Raw genomic sequence first — 17314 nt, forward strand, 5'->3', positions numbered from 1 at the left:
CTAGTCTCTTCTCTTTGTCCGTGTGTTTGTTTATATTCGACATATGAGTGAAATCATCTGGTGTTTGTCTTTCTCTGTCTGGCTTATTTTGCTTAGCATCATACCCTTGAGGTCCATCCATGTGGTCAAGAATGGGACCATTTTGTCTTTTTTATGGCTGAGTAGTGTTCCATTGTATATATATACCACATCTTCTTTATCCAATCATCTGTTGATGGGCACTTGGGTTGCTTCCACATCTCGGCTATTGTGAATAATGCTGCAGTGAATTTAGGGGTGCGTGGGTCTCTTTGAATTGTTGATTTCAAGCTCTTTGGATAGATACCCAGTGGTGGGATAGCTGGGTCATAAGGTATTTCTATTTTTAATTTTCTGAGGAATCTCCATACTGTTTTCCATAGTGGCTGCACCCGTTTGCATTCCCACCGGCAGTGTAGGAGGGTTCCCTTTTCTCCACATCCTCTCCAATACTTGTTATTTTTTGTCTTGGTGATTATAGCCATTCTAATGGGTGTAAGGTGATATCTCGTTGTAGTTACGGTGACCCCATTTTACAGATGGGTAAAGTGAGTGTTGAGAGGCTAGATAACTTCCCCTAAACCACACAGCCAGTCAAGGGGAGCTGGGATGTGGAGGCAAATCCGAATCAGTCAGAACCCCATTTTACCTAGAGATGACTGCTGCTGGGGTCTTGGAATGTTCCCGAACCGTGTTACTGTGTGTGTGTGTGCGTGTGTGCACGCGGGCACGGAGAGGGCCTTCCATTCCAGATGTGGGATGCAATCTTGTACCCTGACAACCTCCTTCCGCCTTTCCCTCTTCCTTGCTTTGGCTCTGATTTGGGACTTTTTCTCTACTTTTTGGGAGTTTCCCAGGACACATCTGGAGCTCCTCTGCCCAGGTCATGAAGCCAAAGGCTCTTGAGGAAAAGAGAAGGCCTCTGCATGCATGGTCTTTCCTGCTGGAGCAGAGGAAATCAGGAAGACCACCTGGTGGCAGCGTCCCTGGAGGGAAGGGACTCCTAGAGGTGACCCTGGCTCTGCACGCACGTGGGCAGCAAGCGGGTTGGCAGGCCATGGGACTCAGCGGCTGATATGGCTCAAGACTCTCCCCTGGCTTCCCAAATGCCCGCAGGCAGGAACTGGGCCTGCGTCTGGTGAGTTCGAGGGGAACCTGTAACTGATTTTGAAAAAGCGCTGTGGACAGCGTAGCAGAGAAAATGTTCTGGAGACCGAAGCCAGCTTTGGGGAGGGCTGGCCAAGAGGCAGTGCTCGGCAGAGTGCTGGTCCGAGGCGCGCAGAGCAACCAAGCCCTTGTCCTCACCCCACCCCACCCCACCCCACCCCTGGCCCTCAGCCCCTTCCACCTTCCACAGCTGCGCTCTCCTCATTGTTCAGGAACAAAGGCAGTTCAGATTTGTGAAAAAGAAGGAGAAAAAATAAACTCAGCCTAACTCATCTTGCTTGTAAGTGAGCGGTTGGCTCTGGCCCCTGAGTGGGGAGAGTCGTGCAGGGCGGGGGGCTGGTGGGGGGGCCCTGGGGACAGCTTGGCTGGGAGGGAGTGGGGGCAGGGAGGTGCGGCAGGACAAGAACAGTTGGTGATTTATGGCGCCAATAAGCACAACAGCTCAGTCTTGCAGTTTCCCCTCAAGGTGTGTCTGAGCGCAGCGCCCTGGAGCATCACTGGTGTGTGCTGCGGCTGCGGCCTGTTGGCGCGCGGGGGTCCAGCTCCTCTGTACCCTGCTCACGGGGGCCCCTCCCTGCTGGGGGCCCAGGGAGAGCCCCCCACCCTCCACCCCTGATCGGAAGGGCAGTGGGCAACTGTGCCAGCAAGACCTGGGCCGTGCTGCTGTGAGGACGGTGCAGGGGCTGGGTGGGCGGTGAGCAGAGGGTCCCGGCTTCCTCTTTGGGCCAGAGTGTGGGATGCGCGGACTCAGAGGGCCTTCTGAAAAATGAGCCAGTGAGTAGGGCTCACTTTGGCCTTCTGGAATATCAGCCAGTGATTAGAATTCACTTTGGCAGCTGTCTCGCTGCTTTGAGCTTTAGCAAGCCCACTCCAGGCTGTCCTGAGATAGGATTCTGGACAGCTGGAGGGACAAACATTTCTTGAGGGCCTACTGTGTGCCAGGCACTGGGTTAAATGACGAACATTTCCTTTGTGCTCTGTAAGCATCACGACTCCACCCTGACATCGCTATTATTAATAGCTTCAATTTGCAGAAGGGGAAAGTGAAGCTCAGAGAGCGCAGATAACTTACCCAAAGACCGCAGCTAGTAGGTGGAAAAACTGGGATTCCAGCCTACCTTCAGAACCAAGGAACTCAAGCATCCTTCCATGCTTAAGGGTTGAGTTTGCTGAGGGGCAGGCCCAGGAGTACCCCAAGGAGGACATGGGAGCCAGGCCCCCAGAAGTCTGCCGGGGTGAACTGAGACCACTTTCTAACAGCAGGCTATTTCTAAAGTCTGTGAAGTCTGGGGTCCACTATGGCCTCTGGATCTTTTGCTTTTAGGCGATCTGCATATGTACCTTGAGGACTAAGAAGTTTTTCTTTCTGAAAGTTTGATTTCCGGACTGACTCCATCTGGCTCGTTGGCTTCCAGTGCATTGCTGACTGCAGAGAGAGACCGCAACATTGACCTGTAAGCTAGCAGATGTCAAAGTTCTGGCTTCCCACCACAGACTTTGGCCTTGGCCACTGTCAGCTGTCGGGGTCAGTCAGAAGCTCATCTTTGTTTGGCTGTTTGTTGGGCTAAGAGTGAACAGGCAGATGGTTCTCCGGGCCCTGGGTGGCCATCCTGCCCCCCACCCGCACCAGTTGACTCTTGTGTGTCCTGGCCCTCCCTCTGAAGGCGGGCCCTGAACGGAAATGTTTCCTTTCCTGTAAGAACTCAGGTGCTGGAAGCCGCACAGCTTTCGCTGGAGGGCAACACGAAACCAGCCAAAATCGAAATATTGTCTAGAATTCCAATGCCCTTTACTTTCTTTCTGCCAGTGCCATTTTAGCAGCCTGAGCCTTGCCCCTTGGCTCGCTAGGCCAGGCCAAGAGAGTCTCCTGCCAGTGCTGGGCCGCCGGCTCCTGGCGGGCGGGAGGAGGCCTGGCAGTGTGGCAGGCTGCCCACTGCTCAAAAAGGCGATTCCCTGGCCTGGTGGACCCTCCATAGAGTATCGGTGCCTTCTCCGGCGGCCCAGGGAGTCTGCTGGGGGGGTGGTGGTGCAGGCTCCTACCTGGACATCCCCTTCTCCCTGTTCACCTGCTAGTCTCTGCCCCTTAGGTCCACCTCGGGTGAAACCTTCTTGGGAGGGCCTGCAGTTTAGTCTCTTCCTCCTTGGGGACTTATGAGTTTTCTTCCAGGACTTCTGGAATGTTCTTGAGCAGGGCTAGAGGGGGAAAGGAAACACAGCCTGGATGCCCTTCCTCCCGCCCCCACACACATTCCCCTCGTGTGCACCAAGATTGATTTCCTATCAGAGCTCAGTGGTTTCCAAATGGTCAGAGACCTCCAGGCTGCTGGGAGGCGAGGAGAGAGCTGGGGAAGAGGCTGCCTGCCTTCCAGGTGGTGGCTCGGAGGAGGAGTGCTCCCCAGGGCCTGGCCGCCACCAACCGCACAGGCCCCGAACAGAGATTCGTTTTCATCTGTGACGGAGAGGTTTTCAGGCCCCTTCGGCGTGAAGATTTCCCCGGGGCTTGGTGAACTGGCGCCCCAGTTCCAGGGGTGTGACAGACAGAGACAGCTGGCAGACACGAGGAGGTAGGGGCTACACAGAGCCACCTGCAGGCTCCTCGACGGGTGGCCCAGCGGGCTGCTTTTAGAATCACATAGAACTGAGTTCAAATCCTGGCTCCACCACGGGAACTCCAGTGAATTATTTTCTTTCCCTGGTCTGTAAATGGGGACAAAGGAGATGGCTTCAGGGGTTATTGTGAGAGTTCAATGAAATAACACTCCTAAGAGCTGGGCGCAGTGTCTGCCACAGAGCAGGCGCCCAGGGAAGTAACTGCTATTGTCATTCATAAGTCCGGTGACTCCCCTGTCCTTGGCAAGCTCCATCTTTCTTCGAGTGCCCCCTCTTTCTTTGCGTGCTAGGTATCCTCAGGCAGCCAAAGGGCCCCTGATAAGAAGTTGTCTGATGAATTCATTTGTACCTGGTGACAGGGCCCGGAAGTGTCAGCCTTAAGAGTGGCTGCATACTGACCCATCTCAGCCTCGTGGGATGAACTTACGCATTCAATAGCTTTCATTGAGACGCTATCCAACACTATACTGAACCGTTGTTACCGCTGTGCACGCGCCACGCGCCCCGCACGTTTGTTGTTGAACTTCATCTTTGTCCCAGCAGTAGGAGGAAGATTAGTATCATTCCCATTTCACAGATGAAGGAACAGGTTCTGAAGGGTGGAGTCACTTGCCCAAGGTCCCAGGGCCGTGGCCACATCTAAGTGGCTCCAGCATCTACTTCTAAGCCGCAGGCACCGTGCCAGGCTCTGGGGCTGCCAAGAGGAGTAAAACTCATCCTCGGCTGCAAGGAGCGCCCCGTCCAGGGATGGAGACAGTCAGAGAAGTCGGATCACCAATGTTGAGCAATGGCTCTAGGCGCGGGAGGTTGTGGGGTGCAGGTTAGGGGCGCCCGGGGGCATTTGGGAGCATGAACCCACGTTACTAATTCCCTGTGTGGATCCGAAGCTACACAAAACAGCGTAAAGTTGATTCTCCCACCTTTTGGGTGCCCAGCACACCTGCCCAGGATCAGTGCCCCCGCAGCCTGGGAGGGCAGCCTCTTTACAATAGCAAATTACTTCAAGGGCATACATCAGAATCAAGAGGTGTGCCTCTGTTGTCCCCTCCTTCTTCTGTCTCTTTCCAGAGATGGTCGGAGCCTATCGGAGGATATAAGAATATGATTGTGTATAAATGTATCCTTTTCAAAAACTGCAAACAACCCACGATCAGCCAACAGTACAACAGGCTGTCTAGATCTGTAGCTACGTCTATCGTCTGTATCTGGATATAAGAGCAAGTCACCTTCCTGACTCTGTTCAACCCCTTCCTGAAGGCCATCCCTGCCGCCAACTTCCCATACAAGGTTATTTATCTACATATCCTTTTTAAAGAAACAAATGATGTCATACTACAGACATACACTAAAGGTCTGTACATCCTGTTTTTTCACTTGACGCTGTGCCTCACAGAGCATTCTGCGTCAATACCTATAGCTCTATTGCTTTCTTTTTACTGCAGCATAACCTTCTATTATTAGGCTCTGCCCGACTTTGTTGAACCTGTCTCCTATTAATGGATATTCAGTCAGGTTGTTTCTGGTCCTTTACAGCTACAAATAACCTGGCTATGAATATGGCTTTACCTAGGGTTTTACTCACATGTGGTATATCCGTGTACTTTTGCTGGAGAAAAGGGTACGCATTTTAATGTGAAAAACCATTGAGGGATGCCTAATTATGTAAAATCCATGTTTCAATCAAATCTCATCCAAAAGAAATGAATCACTAAGGATGGAATTCTGACCATCAGCAAGGGACACCATTTCCTGGAGTATTACCGTTTGTCTGCCTACCCTGAGGGTGGCCCTCCCCTCTCTCTAGCTCTGAAGCCTGAGTGCCGGTGAGCAGAGGCAGCTGGGGTATCCTGGCTCCTGAACCCCTGGGGGGAACGGCCCAGTGGCGTTTTCTGTGGACAGAAGTCCCCTTTCTAATCAATTTTCCCACCGCCTTTCATTGGCGGCCAGGAGAGACTTTCCTGACTCCTGCTATCTTTACAATATGTCGTTCAAATTTAAAACATGCTAAAAGGGAGAAAATATTTATAGAATTTTTCTCTGGAAGGAAAAAAACCCCCTCCTTTTAAGCCTAGCCAATGACATTTCTGGAAACCACAGAGGGAAAACAGCAACAACTCGCAGAAGATAAAATGGACTAATTACACAACAGATCTCTAATTTAAGAAACTAGCTGCATTCTTCTGGGGTTTTTTTTTCTCTTAAAGATGACAGAGAATAAAAATACTGGTTTACCAGCTTATTAAAAAAATAATCCAACAGCTCCCAACCTCCTCTTCGGCAAGGCGACGTGTGTCTGTGCACGCGTGTCCACGGCAGGCCCGCTGGCCTCTGCGAGGGCGGCCAAGAGGGGTCCCTTTCGTCGGGTTTCTTGGCCTGTGGACTAGTCTCTCATGGGAAGGAGCAGGAATCCTGCTGCCTGAGTTATTGAAGTCTTGGAGTCTTCCTCCCTTTTCCAAGGGCCTGGGAGCGTCTCCATGGCCACAGCTGTTGTGGACACTCAGCCCGGTGGCCTGGCTTTGGGGTGGCCGAGGTAGGCTGGTGTTAACCTGTGATTTGCTCCCTTCTCAGCCCAGCCCTGTGAGCTGCCACCAGAGTCCCAACTGGCCACCTGGAACAAGTACCCTGGGTTTCTAGAACAATTCCTCAGCTGCAAGGTGGTCAGCAAAGAGCCCGGGGAGCCCCTCTCCCCTCCCCTGTCTCTGAATCGGAGGCAGAGCGCTTCCAAATGGGCCACAAAGGGGATTTTTCCCTGGCTAGGATTTCCAGAAGCCAAGAAGTGACTGCAGCCAAAACCTCCCTGTGAACTCCGTTTCTGTTTGGATTTTTATGGAAACTGTTTCTCCCAGACGCGCATCCTGTGGGACCGCGTTCCTTCCCCTTCCCTTATTTTTATGTATGAATGGATTAGCTCGGCTGTTTAATGGGTTTGCAGCGAACGCAGGCCACCGAGCGCGCACACACGCAGCTTTAATGAAGTCTCAGCCAAGGGATGGCTCCCTGGGGCCTGGACAACGGGCTTTGCTCTCTGCTCCCCGCTTGGGAATTGTGGCTCCCCAGTGCTGCTGTGACTTGCTGGGGGATCTGGGGGAAGGTCTTTAATCTCCCAGGCCCGCAGTGTAGACCAGAGCCAACACTGGCACGGGGGGCCTTCACAGAAGCAGGATGAGGAATCCTAGTGGGAGACAAAGAATATTCATGAGAAAGGGGTGAGGGGCCCTGAGGAGGGGCGTGGTGCTGGGTGGGGTGGGTCTGCTCAGGGCTGGGGTCCAGATGGCCGTCCTCCACACTGAGTTAAGCCCGAGTGACCAGGCCTTGGCCTACCTGGTTGCTGTCTCCTAGCAGGCTCCAGTGTGTTGATCTGGAAACGCCTCAGCCATCTCCCCGCCCGCAGGACCAGGAGGGGGTGGGGTGAGGGGTGCCCAGCCAGGGGGCTCTGGACAGCCCTCCTCCCTTTGGGGGACCAAGGCTTCCGTCTGGAATCACGGTGCCCCTCTCTCTCCCTGGTGACCCACTCCTGCCACTAACTAACCCTCCTACCCCGTGGCTCCCAGGATTGTTTCCAAGGCACCTTCCCGTCTCACCTTTCAGCCTCCTGCCTGGCCTGGGGACCTCTTGTCACCGGTGTTCCCAAGGGGCCCGCTGTCAGCAGGAGGGCTGATGGATGAGGCTTCCTCAGCAGTAGGTCCCCCCCCCTCCCCCAGGGTCCCTTTTATGGTGTCTCTCCCAGGGTCCCAGGTTGACAGCGGCTATGTGGGGAAGGCGAGAGGTTCCTGCCCATGGATTCCACGGGCTGGGGCGGGGGTGAGGGGTGTGCGGGGTGAGGGGGGGAAACCACTGATTCAGTCAGAGGCTCCCGCCACCCCCCACCCCACCCCACTCCCAGGCCTCTCGGCTGCCTGCCTGATCCTTTCAGATCTTCCCTCCGCAGAACTGCCTGACCGATCTCTTTAAAATGCACATTGGACTCTCATTCCTTCCTGGAAACCCTTTGTGGGGTTTCCAGACCTGGAGGCAAGGCCAAATTTCTTTCGATGGTTTATTACTCCCTCTGGGATCCACCTCTCCAGCCTCACTCCTCCTTGCCCTCTGCCTCGAAACCTGCGCCTCCAGGTCCCCAGCAACTGTGTGCCCAGCAGGCACCGCGCTGCTGCCCCAGGACTTTGCTTTCCCTCTTTCTAGAATAATTCTCTCCAGCCGCTCCTGGATCACCCGTATTCTACCGTCAGGAGGCAGCTTGGGTGTCACCTCCTGAGTCTGTGTATTAATTGTTAAGCCATGAATTTATTCACTTATTGCTTTTTGGTCAATAAGAGACATATTTAACTGGCAATTACCGCGCCAGCTCAGCCTGGAACAGCCTGCGTCAGGGCTCACACCTCGCCCGAAGCCAGCCAATTACAAAATCAGAAAGGGGGCCTTCGTGCCAGGGGCCCTGCCCATCCCTCACCACCCTGCTTTTTGCACGCCAACAGACTCCTTGCCCCTTTGCACTCCCCCTGCCCCTGCCCCGGGCATAAGGTGTTCTGTTTGCCAAGAGTGACAACTGCACCTGGATCCCCAGAAGAGCAAAAGGGCACGCGTCCCAATGAGCAGAGGCCGCGCTGTGACCTGCTCTCTTCTCCTTTAGGCTTGGTCTCCTGGACCTTGAGGTCCATCTGCTCTTGGGGGCCGTGGTTCCTTGAGTGGGGCTGAGATCTCAGGTTGGGACTTTCTTGAAGCCTGTGGTCACCTGCTATGGTGTGGCTCATGGCAGGCCTTTCTCAGGCCCCTGGCTCGCTCCTCCTCTCCTCTCCCCTCCCCTCCTCTCCCTGTTTTGTGCTCTCATCCCTTCTTATGGCCCTAAATGCCCTATGTGCCGAAGACCCCTGAATGTATAACTCCAGCCTGGCCTCCCCTCCGAACCCTGACTTATAGATCCAGTGTCCCCCTTAGCCGCTCCGCTTAGATGTCTAGCAGACGTCAGAAACTTAGCACATCCCGAGCGCACGCCCTGCGCGGCCCCGCCAGCAGCCTCTCCAGCCAGCCTTCTTCCACCGTGCCGTCCTTGGGCCCTCCCTCTCTCACACCCACGGCCGATCCTTCGCCCAGAACCCGCCTTCGGGAGAGATGGAGAGTCTCAGCACCCCCTGCCCCGGTCTGTGCTTCCCCCGGTGTAGCCTCCATGCTCTCTCACCCAGATTATTGCAGCCCCCCGCCCCTCGGTCTCCCTGCTTCCCCTTTTGGTGCTTTTTCATCCTATTCTCAACACAGCCCCCAGGTGAGCTGGTTAAAGCCTAGGTCAGGTGATGGACTCCTCGCTCAGAACCCTCCAATGGCTTTGCAAGGTGGCCTCAAGTCCTCCCCATGGCCTCCAACTATCTACAGAATGGTCCCCATCACCTCTCTGACCTCATCACCTGTCACGTCCCCCTTACTCACTCTACTCCAGTCAACTGGCCTCCTTGCCATCCTTCCCATTCCCTGGACACACCCGGCCCCAGGCCCTTTGCACTTGCTGTTCCTGCTGCCTGGAATGCTCTTTCCCTAGTCATCTGCAGGGCTGCCTCCCTCCCTTCCTACACATCTCCTGGTCACGTTCTCCCACCACTCTGTGGAGAACTGAGCTCCCTCACCCAAGCACTCCCTATTCCCCTGCTGACTTTATTTTCCTCCCTCGAACTGACCACCTAAGAGATTGCACATCTTTCTTATTGATCTTCATTATTGTCTCTTCCTCCTCTGTCGGAGTGTAAGCCCCCATCAGAGCAAAGATTTCATTTGTTTGGTTCACTGCTGTGTCCTTAGTGCCTAGAACAATGCCTGGCACAAAGCAGGCGCTTAGTAAATATTTGTTGGATGAAAGATCGATGAATGAATGGATGGATGGAGGGAAGTTAGATAAGTATTCCAGTGACTTCTGTCTTACAGGCAACGTCTGAAGACCAAGGATGTTGGTTGGCCCCTGGCAGGAGCCCTGCTCACCACTCCTAGGTCTGGGTGTGAACGCACTCCAGAAGCTCAGTGGTCGTCAGTTCTGGAATTCGAGTTTTTTCTCCCCAGCTGACTTCGGATGCTCCTGATGTAGAAAGTAAAGTGACCATCCACCATCTTTCTTTTCCTCAGGCTGCAAGTGACTGTTCAAGGTTTTCTCCTCTGCTGTAGATCATAACTGGCAGTGGTTCTGCATGACTTATAGCTGGGCTGTGGCTCTTGGAAGCTTCTAGAAACCTCATGGTCCTGGGCAAGAGAGATATGAGCTTTAACTGCACTGTTGGTGCCAGCAGCCCTTGGTGCCCCTTAGAGATGAAAACAAGAGAGCCCGTTTCCCATCAGCCCTTGCAGGCTGCCTTAGAGGAGACTGGCCTCCCACGTGAGCATTCCAATTTCAAGATGAAGTGCTTAATTTACCTGAAAGTATGCTTCTAGATGACAGTCACCGGGCCAGGGTGCTCCGTTTGCACATTCATAAAATGGACCAGTGATGTTGACCTCACATGGTTGTTGTGTGAGGAATAATTGAGCAACGTAAATTGGGAAATCTATGAAAGTGTCTAGTTTTATTGTTACTGGTGGGCAGACTCCGTAGGGAGAGGCTGCTGCCCTGTAGGATGGGGGACCTTTGAGGGACCCTAGATGCATTTAGTGGCCTCTCGGTTAGACCTTGCAGCTCGCGAAGCATCCTCTGCTCACATCCGGGGCTCGGGCTTGGCTCCATATGCAGCCTCCTGTGACTAGAGGATGGCCTCTTCTGCTGGGCTCCTGGGGTCTCTCTCTGGCTGTTTCAGAGACAGAAACGGTGTGTGTCGGGGAGGGAATGACCACTGACCTCTCTTACATTTTCTGTGTTGTTCATTTGCATCTTCTGGCGAGCTCCGAGTTTATTCACCAGCAAAGGGACTGTCCACTCCAAACCTGCTCTGGCTTGGCAAGAAAGAAAGTGACACAGGAAGCAGCCCGTTGGCGTGGGGTGAGCACTGGCTTGAGAGTCTGGATATGAGGAGTCTCGTTCTCATTTCTCCCCTCCACTTCGTCCACTCCAGGCCCGCCAGGTAACCTTCCTGGGCCACAGCTGTCTGTCTGCACAGCAAGGAGCCTGAAGTAGATGGTCCAGTTCTGCTGGGGTCGTTTTATACTTGAGACTTTCTGATGAGAATCATTTCAAACCTGGAAATCAAAATCCCGTCCACGTTTGCTTCTCTTTTCAAGGTGGTTGCCTGTTATTCTGAATTTCGGTTGATCCCTGCTGCAGCCTCTTCCTGTGTACACCCGGGGGTTCCCGTGGCTCCGCCCAAGGGTGCTCTCCGGGCAGAAGTAAGCACTTGGCCTGGGAACACCAGGAAGGACATGCCTCCAGGAGTGAAGTGGGAACTGACAGGGGATCCGTTGGTGCATCAGTGCCCCAGCTTCCTCGCCCTTCGGTGGGACAGTTCTGTCCCACGGGTCCCCTGAGGACCTGCAACCAAGCCCTGCTCATCGGGGTATCCTCCCTTCTCAGTCTCACTTGCCCGCCCCTCCCCATCCTTCCTGGGTCACCTCCTGTTATGGGCTGAATTATGTCCTTCCTCAAATCCATAGGTGGAAGCCTTAACCCCCCGGGACCTCAGAATGTAACTGAGTGTGGAGATAGGGCTGGTAAAGAGAGGATTAAGTTAAAATGAAGCCATTGGAGTGGCCAACCTGACTGGTGTCCTCATAGGAAGAGGAGATCTGGACACAGAGAGACACCAAGGGTGCGCGCACAGAGGGACGACCATGTAACGAGGCAGCAAGAGGGTGGGCGTCTGCAAGCCGAGGACAGAGGCCTAGAGGAATCCAACGCTGCCAGCACCGTAATCTCGGCCTCCTCGCCTCCGGAAGTGCGGGACATAAATGTCTGTGGCTTAAACCACCCAGTCAGTGGTATATTGGTATGGCAGCTTGAGCAGACGAATATACCTCCCAAGTAAACGACCCGCACCTGAAGCCTTGGCTCAGAGTCTGCTTTTGGGGGGACAGGAAATCAGGACATCATCCTCCAGGGACAGAAGCTCAGTGCTGCCCTCAGGTCCCTGTGGACTTACTTTAGGCATTAAAGACTCAGGCTCCATAGCGGAGCCTCAAAGCAGTTTCTAGAGAAGCCAGCTCATCCCCATTGGGCAGAAAAGGAGACAAAGATCCGGAGACCTGGAATAAGTCAAAAACACCTTCAAAGCCACCTTCTCATATTCGGATTTGGGGCTGGTTTCACTAGAAAGAGCCGGAATCATGTGGAGAGGTATACACCAGGAATCAGGGCTGGGATAATGCGCATTACGCGGCGCATGAATACAAATGCTTTTATTCACGTGAAATTGCTGCAGAATGAAGGGCGGCTCGAAAACTGACCCCCAAATGGAGCATTTTGTGTTACAAAATAAAATTGCATCCCTTCGGCTCCGAGAAAAATGCATATTGCCCTCATCTGAAATGTGGTGATAATTATATGCCACATTATTCATCCCGTGTCATTTCTGGTCACATTCAGCATTTGGCACAGTGGCAATTTAGGGTGTGCTCGAAACAAAGGCAGCCACGCAAAAGGCACGGGGAGGTATTCCAGGCAGCCAAGGTAGCTGGTACAGCGTGTGGAACCTCAAGGCTCGCTTTTTCTTGGGATGATGCAGCTGCAAATTGAAATGTTTTCCGTGTAGAAGGACCAACTTTGACATGCTTTTTAGGGAAAAGGGAAGAGAGAAAAACGGGAAAAGGAAATTAAGTCAAACAGGCAAAGATATCAGAGGAGGAGGTGCATATATGTGTGAGTGTGTGTGTGTGTGTGTGTTTCAGGCCAGGAAAGTCAGGGTCACATGCTCTGGCCTGAGAAGACTTGGAGGTGAGGGGGTATTATATTAGCTCTGTGTGCAGCAGTATTGGGGTTTTAGTTATGAGCTGTACTGTCTATGGCTGCATAACAAATTACTCCCAAACTTAGCAGCTTAAAGCAACATTCATTATCTCGCACAGCTTCTTAGGGTCAAGACTTCAGAGAGGCTAAACTGGGTGGTTTTGGCTCAGGGTCTCTCATGAAATGCAGTCAAGAGGTCAGCCAGGGCCGTAGTCATCTCAAGGCTTGATTGAGGCTGGAAGACCCGCTTCCAAAATGGCTCCCGTATGTGGCTGTTGGCACGAGGCCTCCGAAGATCCGTTTCCAAGCTCACTCATGTGGTTGCTGTCAGGCCTCGCTTCTTCCCCACATGGTCTTTCTATAGGCTTCCAGAGTGTCCTCATGACGTGTCAACTAGGGACCTGGGAGAGAGAAAAGGAGTGAGCCAGAGAGAGCTCAAGACAGAAGTCACAGTCTTTTTGTAACCTAACCTCAGAAGTGACATCCTATCACTTCTGGTCTATTCTGTGTGTCAGAAGCTAGTCCTCAGTCCAGCCACACTCAGAGAGTGTGAATGCCAGGAGGTGTGGATCACTGGGAGCCATCTTAGAGGCTTCCTGCCACAGGGGTCAGGGCCTTGGTCAGCCTCACCAGCCTAGAAGGTTCTTGGGCCTGAGAAAGTGCCTGTCATTACAGACGAATGTGGAGAAAAGAGCTTCAAACGTGGGACTTGGAAGATCTGGGTTCTTGCTCTGACTCTGCTATTTCTTGTCTGTGTCTCTCAGAGCAAAGACCAAAGTCTCTCAAAGACTCAGTTTCCCCATCTGTAATATAGGGACAGTAATGCCGACCTCACAAAGGTAGGGCTACTTGAATGACGTATGCTGCAAAATGCTACAAGATGGAAGGAATTACCTGGGTGGCCTTGAGAACATTCTTTGGAGTGCTGCCATTGAGCCAGGATTGGGGGACCTGGGGCTTATGTGGGTGACAGTTTCTACTGTGGTGGGTTCTCCTGGCCACTCCAGCCTCTAGGAGCTTAAGGGCCAAAGTGACAAAAGCCTAAACAGTCATTAAGTCACTGACTGCTGCCTAGTGATGCTCTGAGGACCTTAGTCCAAGGAGACAGCAGACAGTGGTGGGCAACTCCCCGCCGCAGTAGAGCCAATGCCTTGCCCTTCCCCTCTCCCCAGTCGCCGTGGGTCTCCCCGACATCTCTTGAGACCTCTCTCCACCCACCTTTTTTTTTTTTGGTGAGGAAGATTGTGACTGAGCTAACATCTGCTGCCAATCTTCCTCTTTTTGCTTGAGGAAGATTTTCGCTGAGCTAACATCCATGCCAATCTTCCTCTATTTCATGTGGGATGCTGCCACAGCATGCCTTGAGTGGTGCTAGGTGTGCCTTGGATCTAAACGCATGAACTCTGGACCGCCAAAGTGGAACACATGAACTTAACCACTCTGCCAGTGGGCTGGCTCCTCTCCTCCCGCCTTTTAACTGGCCAGAAAGGGTAAGAAAATCCTTTAATCGTTTGGTTCTTTCTGAATGATATGCTCGTTTCTGGTCCTGAGTCTTTTGTATTTCCTCTGCTCAGAAATAAAGAAATGACATTTCCCTCTTTTTTTTTTTTTAAGGGCTTTTATAACCAAATAACTGTGAGCCTATTCTAGTGGGTCTTGATGGCTTTTGTACTTTTTTTTTTAAAGATTGGCACCTGAGCTAACATCTGTTGCCAATCTTCTTTTTTTTCTTTTTGTTTTTTTTCTCCCCAAGGCCCCCCAGTACATAGGTATGAATTCTAGTCGTAGGTCCTCTGGTTGTGGCATGTGGGATGCCGCCTCAGCATGGCCTGATGAGCGGTGCCATGTCCGTGCCCGGGATCTGAACTGGAGGAACCCTGGGCCGCTGAAGCAGAGTGCGTGAACTTAACCACTCAGCCACGGGGCTGGCCCCTGACGTTTCCCTTTTTGTGTGAGGTCCTGGGGGTCAGGAGTCTTCCAGAGAGGAGACACAGGCCTGGCAGGCTGGGCAGGCTGGGCATGGCAGGCTCTGAGCCTGGGCTGTCTCAGGGAGGGGCCCGACTGTGCTGGGCAGCCTGGAGCCCCCTGGCTTCGGAGGACCGGCCTCTGGCCTCAGGGACAGCTGCCCGCCCCCTCCCTGGAGCTCCCATCGTGCTCGGAGGTGTGCTGTCCAGGACAACGCCGAGGCAAGCTGGGAGTGACTGGGGCAGCAGGGGACTCTCTTTTGCCCCCGGCTCTGTCACTTATTAGCTCTGGGGTCAGAAGGAAGCTCCCTCTGGACAGGGCTGTGCTTGCCCTGCTCACTCTCGCATCTCCAGCTCCTGGCACCAGCCCTGCCTGCGATTCTTTTTAATTTAATTTTTTAATTAGAGCCTAATCTGCATACATTGAAATGCACAGAAGGTGTACAGTTTGATGAGTTTTAGCAAATATATGCATCTGTGGAACTACCGCCACAGTCAAGGTATAGAACATTTCCGTGGCCCCCAAAAGCACTCTTGTCCCCTTCCCAGTCAATGCTATTGGTCACCAGAGGCAGCACCTGTTCTGTTACTGTATGTTAGTTTCGTCTCTTCTTGGATTTTATATAAATGGACCATATAGCACGTGTCCTCCTGTGTTTGGCTTCTTTTGTTCAACGTAACATCCGTGAGATTCATTCACGTTGTGGCGAGTACTGCTAGCACACTCCTTTACTGGGCTGAGTGGTATTCCATTATATGGTCACACTACAGTTTGTTTATCCATTCCCCAGTTGCTGGATCTTTGAGTTGACTCCAATTGGGAGCTATTACGAATAAAGTTTCTATGAACATTCCCATGCAAGTGTTTTTCTGGACATACGCTCTTCTTTTTCTCGGGCAAATATCCGGGGGTGGAATTGTTGGGTTGGAGGGTAGTTGTATGTTTCACTTTGTGAGAAGCTGCCAGACTGTTGTCCAAGGTGGCCTGCCATTTGAATCTTGACCAGCAGGGTAGATGCTGTTTGTCTCTGGGTCTGCCTTGGCCCCTGCCAACGCCAAGCTTTCTTCTCCAGACTTCCAATCTATGATGCCAATCTCCAATCATCTTCCAGTCAATTCCCTTTTGCCCGAGGTGGTCAGCATCCATTTCTGTTGTTTGCGATCCGGGAACTCTAGCTAGCTGCCACAGCTGCTCTGGTATCACGAGAGTCACGAGGGCTGGGGAGAGGGAGCAGGGCGAGGCTTCTAGATTGCGAGTGTGTAGGAGGGAGATGGGTGCTGCCACAAAGGGGAGGGAAGAGGAGGGGAGAGTGTCAAGGTGTCTGGACATGCAAATGTCATTTTGTCACTCAAGTCCTGGGAAAAGGCCTCTTTCATTGGGCTTTTGGCCCTCTTTAGTGTGAGCTGAGGAACTTTGGGAAGGGAAGAGGGTTCCCAAGGCTCCCTGGTCGCTGGCTTGGCCATCTTCTCATCCCACAGCTGCGGGGAGGGGAGGCGGGCCCTCTCTGAGAGGCCCCACTCCCTCACGCGGCCAGGTTGAGACCTGCCTTGGCCACGCCAGCTGGGATGTGTGGAAGCACCGGCTGCTTTTGATTCATGGGTCGAGGAACAGCCCCTCAACTTTTGTACTTCTTTATTTTTGTAACATTCTGGCCCAAATGGACTGTAATCCCCCCGAGGAGAGACCCACTCCCACCACAAGATGATTTTGGGGGCCATAAATTCTTAAGAGACGACAGAGGAAAACAGGCTTCTTTGTTCATTTCAGTACCTTTGGAAATGTTGATGGGAAAGTACTGACCAAGAGAGGAAGTTGTGTGTGGATATGTGAGCACTGGAATAGGAGTCCAGGAGTGGAGTGCTATTGCAGGCTCTGCCACTCAGACCCTAGGTGACACTTGGCCAGACCCTACCCCTCTGGATTTCCTCCTCTCTAAGACGGGAGCTGACTGGGAGGCCCTCTGGAAGCTGACATTGGTGGTGTCTACAGTTGCTCCATCCTGGTCATCTTGGCAGTCTTTTTGAGGCCGAAGGGGATGGAAAGGACGCGCTAGGGCAGTGGGTCCCAGCCAGAGCCCCCTGTGCGTTTTGGGGAGCTAGGTGCTCCAAGTAGAGGGACCGTATTCAGCAGAACTCAGGCAGGCGGGGGTCTCTGGCTGTCTTCAAACAGGACCGTGGTACGGGCCCCTTCCCCGGCAGCCCTCGCTAGCGCTCAGTTTGTGCTGCTCTGGCCCACCCAGCACTGAGCTCGGCCCTGCACGTTGGGCAGGCGGTTGGCTGGGGTTTGGTCTGTGGGTGCCGGCTCCTGCGCTTTTGCTGGATCACTTTTTCCTTCTTTTAAGTTTGGGTGTAATTTACATATAGTGAAATGCACCCGTCTTAAGTGCTAAGTTTCAAAGAGTTTTGCAAAATGTCTGCCCTCGTGTAATCCATCCTGCCATCAAGATATAGCTCTTTTCCATCATCCCCAGAATGTTCTCTCATGCTCCTTCCCTTTTCTGATTTCTATCATCATGGTTTAATTTTGCCTGTTCTTCAATTTCACATAAATGGAATCATACAGCGTATTCTCTTTCATGCTTGGCTTTTTTCACCCAGCATAATGCATTTGAGACCATTGAGTTGTTGTGTCTAGCAATAGTTTGCTCCTTTTTATTGCAGAGTGCTTTTCCATTGTATGGATGTACCATAGCTTGGATATTCATTAACCTGT

General features: G+C 52.8%; 1 long non-coding RNA gene across 1 annotated transcript; it reads left to right on the forward strand.

The window, feature by feature from the left end:
• Positions 1-859: 859 nt before the first annotated feature.
• LOC139042742 (uncharacterized) lies at positions 860-15452 on the forward strand. Its single transcript, XR_011499808.1, has 4 exons — positions 860-1465; positions 2510-2639; positions 9703-10823; positions 10981-15452. It is a non-coding gene; the product is annotated as an uncharacterized lncRNA (long non-coding RNA).
• Positions 15453-17314: the final 1862 nt, after the last annotated feature.

Source organism: Equus asinus, chromosome X (assembly GCF_041296235.1).
Source record: "Equus asinus isolate D_3611 breed Donkey chromosome X, EquAss-T2T_v2, whole genome shotgun sequence".
NCBI lineage: Eukaryota > Metazoa > Chordata > Mammalia > Perissodactyla > Equidae > Equus > Equus asinus.